We start from the raw sequence: 6,000 nt of genomic DNA, 5'->3' as shown, positions 1-6,000 counted from the left end.
CGCATGCCTTCAATCCCACACTTGGGAGGCAGAGGCAGGTGGATTTCGAGGCCAGTCTGGCCTACAAAGTGAGTTCCAGGACAGCCAGAGCTATACAGAAAAACCCTGTCTCAAAAAACAAAAACAAACAAACAAACAAACAAACAAAAAGAATAAGTTATTGAAGCTGGGCGGTGGTAGTGCACGCCTTTAATCCCAGCACTTGGGAGGTGGAGGCAAGCAGATTTCTGAGTTGGAGGCCAGCCTGGTCTGCAAAGTGAGTTCCAGGACAGCTGGAGATATACAGAGAAATCCAGTCTCGGGGAAAAAAAGAATAAATTATTGATATCTTATTTTTCTTAAAATTAATAATTTAAATTATTTTACCATTACTAATCAGAATTGTATTATACTAGAAACACAAACTGTAGCTTGTAATATCTGTAATGTATTTATGTAGCGTCTGTCTTAAGAAAGATCATTGTACATTGTAAAATATTGATTCATTGTAGTAGACAGAATAATAAACTCCCCTGCCTGGAGATGCTCACATCTAAGTACCTCACCTGTGGAATAAATTACACTACATAGGAAATGGAGAGGGAGGCTTACACATACAGTTAACGTTTCTCAGTTATCTCAGGTTATCTGTGCACACACAATGCTCTATAACGAGAGTCTTTAAGAGAGAGAGAGAAGGGATGCCAGAGAATAGGCTCAATATATAATCTATACCTGTAAAGAACTGTTTTTTTTTTTTTTAAAGAACTTGATGTAATTTCTTTAAAGACACAGACTTCATGCTTCTGGCTTTGAAAGCAGTAAGAAGCAGTCATTAGCCAAAATCTGGCAAGGAAAAATCCAAAAAGTTCCAGAAAAAGGAGGTGACCTTGCTGATAACTTTAATCCTATGAGACACATTTAGGGTTTTGGTTTTATTTTTAATCATATTTTAAATGTTTTATATTATGTAAATGTGTAATATTTATTTATTATTATTATTATATCTATTCTTTTAAATTATTAAACCAGTGATTATTATAGTAGCCACAAAAAACCAATGAGCTTATTTTTAGAACTATAAACAGAAAATTTTCAAAGATATGATGATTGTGTATTTGGTGAGATCCATATCAGAACTCAAAAAAAAAATAAATGAAAAGGAAAAAAAAGACGTCACTAACAACTAAAACTGTATTTGACTTCTGTTTATCAAATTGCACCCAGGACAGTCTAGATCACATTTAAATATTTTTCCCTGTAACCTGTCAAAGATTCACAAGATAACACTGAACAAAATCAGAGACAAGTGTCTGCCTGATCGAAGACCCGGAACTGTGTTTAGTAAACTGTTTGTTCAGTCAATATTTAATGAAGCCGGTGGGGATGTGGTGTATGCATCTGTCAATATGACAGAGCAGAGGAAGACAGCAAGGAGACCATGCTCAGCAGCTGAATTCAGTCTGCTCAGCCTCTAAGGCAGGGAGGGCCTAGATTTGAGCCTGCAAACTGCTTTCAATGAGACTGCATCTGACCCCACATGTCCTCAAAGGTCTGACTACCAGCAAAGCAACCTCCTGTTCACTCTGATCCACCGAACCATGGGGCTTTCGTAATATTCTGCTCTTTGTTCTTGCAATATTCCTCATGTATATTCATTGATTGTCACTTTATTTAACTTAACCCCTATTTTTACAAAATAAAATAAAATAAAATAAAATAAAAAACAAAGGGAGAAAGAAGGGAGAAACAGTAGCAGACTCTAGATTTTGTTCCAAGGTCAGGATCTCATAGCCAGGCTGGCCTGAAATTCCCTAGTAGCTGGAAATGCCTTGAACTCGTCACCCTCCATCTCTACTTCCAATGAGCTGGGACTACAAGAATGTTCTGAAATGCCTCCATAGAGTTAAGATTTTAATTTTAAGTGCAAAAGACACCTGTGCATATTTGTCATTAGACAATCAAGCCCTGTTCCTCTCTATGACTTTTCTGGTGACTGGAATGTGTTTTACATCTCACTGGGGGTATAGAATGAAGCTTCTCTCACTGCAGTCTCTCACCTTTAGTCTGCTCTCCATCCTCATAATCATATACTGGCTCATAATCTCGACGATTTCCTACACCAATCCCAAAAGATGACATTATAGAACAATTAGTTTGTGCCAGGCCCTTCTCTAAGCGTGTAACAACCCAGTCCTTGTCACCAAGCATCACCCTTTGCAAGTGAGGCTGACAAAAGAACAAAGAACAAGGATAGCCTAGTCCAACTAGATTGGGTTATGGACACCCCTCCACCCCTTTATTTTCCTTTTAAAAGTTACCATTAAAATAAAAACACCTCATTCCTTTTTTTTCCTCCTATGAACACTGCCTCCTACCCTCCAACCCCATCAAATCCTGGCTTCTTGCTTTTTTTTTTTAATGTATTTTACACACACACACACACACACACACACACACACACACGCACACACACACACATACACTAAATACAAAATATGACCTGGTGCAGGTAGTGTTGTTTATAAGTTTATGACTTCAAGGCTGACCATTTCATATTGGATAGCTGAGAGGGGACTCACCCCTGGACAACTTCATTTTCTAATAACATACTTGGCAATACATCTCCTTTACCGCCGTAAAACCTCGTGCCAGACAGTGCTCCTAGGAACCTGAATCAAGCTGTACACACACCTCTCTCTGTACAATAGGATAAGTTTCTCCTCCCCTAGAAACAAACTTAGATAGTTTCTACTCGAGCCTATTCCCAATGCCTCCAGTTGCAGCCACTCCCCACCCCTGACCTTACTTCTGCAGCTCTCATGGGACAAGCAAACCTGTGTCCTTAAGCAAACTAAGGGAGACTCTATTTCACTACCTTGTGCCTATGCTTAATTGGATGTTGTCTTGGTCTTTTGGATTGCTGTGACAAAAACACCATGACCAAGTCAATTTACAGAAGAGTTTATTGGGTTCATGGTTCCAGAAGGTTAGACACCATGGTAGGGAACCTATTAGCAGACAGGCAGACATGGTACTTAAGCAGTAGCTGAGTGTAACCTCCCCCCAACCTGAAGCAGGCTGAGCCAGACCTTGACCTTTCTGACACTAAGGAGATTACCTAGGATGGAGCCTTCCTAGATCATTCTATTGTTCAGCCACTGTCTCTTTTCCTCTTCAAGATACTGCTACCTGCTGGGAGGCCGCGGAGCTATTCTGGTATCTACCCTATCCTGCACTTCATCATCTGCAGCTGGGCTCCAAGAATGAATTGGTGGGAATGGGGGCCTCCCCTCCCCTCTTTATAAGCGAATTTGCCATTAAACATTTGAGCGTTGATCAGGAATCTTGTCTTGGCTCCATTTTTCTCTCAACCACCTAGTTTCCCCTCTCTTTTCTGCCCCAGATTGCTTCCCAGGTGTACCCATTTCTTGTAAACCACAGGCCGGCTTTCAACAGCTGAGAGTTTAGTTTTGATTCGCATACAGTATAGACAGGAAGACAAACACAGAAAGAAGTAATTGGGAATAGCATGAGATTTTGAAATACCACTTCCAACAACACCACACCTCCTAATCCTTCCCAAACATCTCCATCTACTGGGGACTAAGAGTTCAATATCTGAGTCTATAGGAATGGTTTTAATTCAAACTACTGCAGGTGTGCATGTGATTAAAATTAGATGTGTTTGGGAAGGGTTATACCCTACAGTATTAACATGGTTATGTGACCGAGTCTATCAATCAAAATAGAGAACTGTCCTTACTATGCCATTTAGCAACCCAACCTCTCTTTCTCTTATAGTCCATAAAAGGAAACCACAATCAGTAGTCAGAGCCCTGGAGTACCCTTGCTCCTGTGGTCTGATGCTCTCTTGCAGTGGAGTCTGATCTTTTCTATTGCTTAGCTTAAAATAGAGTTTCCTTTTTGATGCTGCAAATCTGTGAGGTTTTATTTCAAATCCTTGAAGAAGAGGTCAGGTCAGGAACCTGAAAACACCCAGCCCTGACACCAACCACTAGTAACATTGATAATACTATTATATTTACTTTTAGTGGAGAAACAGAGGAGTTCAGAATATAAATAATGTACCAAGATTACACAGCTAGGAAGACACAGATCCAAAACTAATACCTTCTTGACCATTTGGCATTCAGACTTCCAGAACTTTATTATGAGGCAACTTAGTGACCATTAGCAATAGAATGAATACCAGCCAATTGGTTTGTGTTCCAGTTTTTCTATTGTTGTGATAAAACATCGACCAAAATCAACTTGGGGGTGGGTGATGCATTATTTGGCTTCTACTTAGTGATCACTATCCATCACTGAAGGGAGTTAGCACAGGAACTCAGGACAAGAACCTGGAGGCAGAAAATGAAGCAGAGACACTTGATGCTGGTTACAGAGTAGCTCCACAGGGCTCACTCAGCTTGCTCCTTTGTGTACAGCCTGGGACTACTGCCTAGGAACACCACTTCTCATGTAGACTCTGCCATTCCACATCAATCATTAATCAAGAAAATGTCAACAGGCCTTTGTGATGGAAGTATTTTCTCAGTCTTTTCCCAGATGACTCTAGCTTGCATCAAGTTGACAAAAAAACAGCCAGGTCAGTTAGTTCCTGTATTATAAAAATAGCATAGCTAACTTCACAATGTAATAAGTAGTTAACTTATTCCTTAGAACCAAAGTTCTAAAGAATAGAACCAAAGTTCTGAAGAATAGAACCAACACAACACCCTTTCTAATGATGAAAGGGATTGATGTTTCTGCTTCTAAAATTTCAAAATAGAATTATTTTTTAAAATTTTTTATTAGATATTTTCTTCATTTACATTTCAAATGCTATCCCAAAAGTCCCCTATACCCTCCCCCCGCCCTGCTCCCCTACCCACCCACTCCCACTTCTTGGCCATGGTGTTCCCCTGTACTGAGGCATATAAAGTTTGCAAGACCAAGGGGCCTCCCTTCCCATTTATGGCCGACTAGGTCATCTTCTGCTACATATGCAGCTAGAGACACGAGCTCTGGGGGTACTGGTTAGTTCATATTGTTGTTCCACCTATAGGGTTGCAGACACCTTCAGCTCCCTGGGTACTTTCTCTAGCTCCTCCATTGGGGGCACTGAGTTCCATCCAATAGATGACAATGAGCATTCACTTCTGTATTTGCCAGGCACTGACATAGCCTCACAGGAGACAGCTATATCAGGGTCCTTTCAACAAAATCTTGCTGGCATATGCGATAGTGTCTGCATTTGGTAGCTGATTATGGGATGGATCCCCAGGAGGGGCAGTCTCTGGATGGTCCATCCTTTATCTTAGTTCCAAACTTTGTCTCTGTAACTCCTCCCATGGGTATTTTGTTCCCTATTCTAGGGAGGAATGAAGTATCCACGTGTTGATCTTCCTTCTTCTTGATTTTCTTGTGTTTTGTAAATTGTATTCAAGTTAGAATTCTTAATATAGCAGGAATTCAGCTAGAATTCCATAAAGGCTGGCCATATACTATACTCTCAAGTTGGAAAATATTTACAGTTTGGGCTCCTTGGTTTTTCATATAACCTTGCATGTGGTCATATGTAAGGTTAAATGCGAGAAAGGGTGGGGTCTTTTTCTTATAGTAGTCCATTAGTTCTGAATTAGACAGCTACATATGTTCCTGCATGACAATTGTATAATCCCACCAGGCTTTTTTCACTCTTGGTCCTTGTTTTGTGTTCTGCTTGGATTACTCAGTCCTGGCCTCTTCCTCCATGTCTCTTCTGGACCCCACTAGCATCCTAACAGGGATGCTCTGCCCACTGCCCGACTTTTCTCCAGTCCCCTCCCTAGGCCATCCCCCACCCTTCCAATCAATGAGGATGAAATACAAATCTTATCAGATTGTGCTGTTACTACTGACTTCTTATGAATTACATTTTATTTGTTTGTGTGTGTGAGTGTTTTGTGTGTGTGTGTACACATGTTCATGTATGTATATGCTGTGCTTGTCTCCATGTACATGCCGTAATAGCCA

Source organism: Mus caroli, unplaced genomic scaffold (assembly GCF_978045245.1).
Source record: "Mus caroli unplaced genomic scaffold, Mus_caroli_1 scaffold_17, whole genome shotgun sequence".
NCBI classification, from domain to species: domain Eukaryota; kingdom Metazoa; phylum Chordata; class Mammalia; order Rodentia; family Muridae; genus Mus; species Mus caroli.
The sequence above is the reverse complement of the archived record's forward strand: the minus strand, read 5'-3'. Positions refer to the sequence as shown.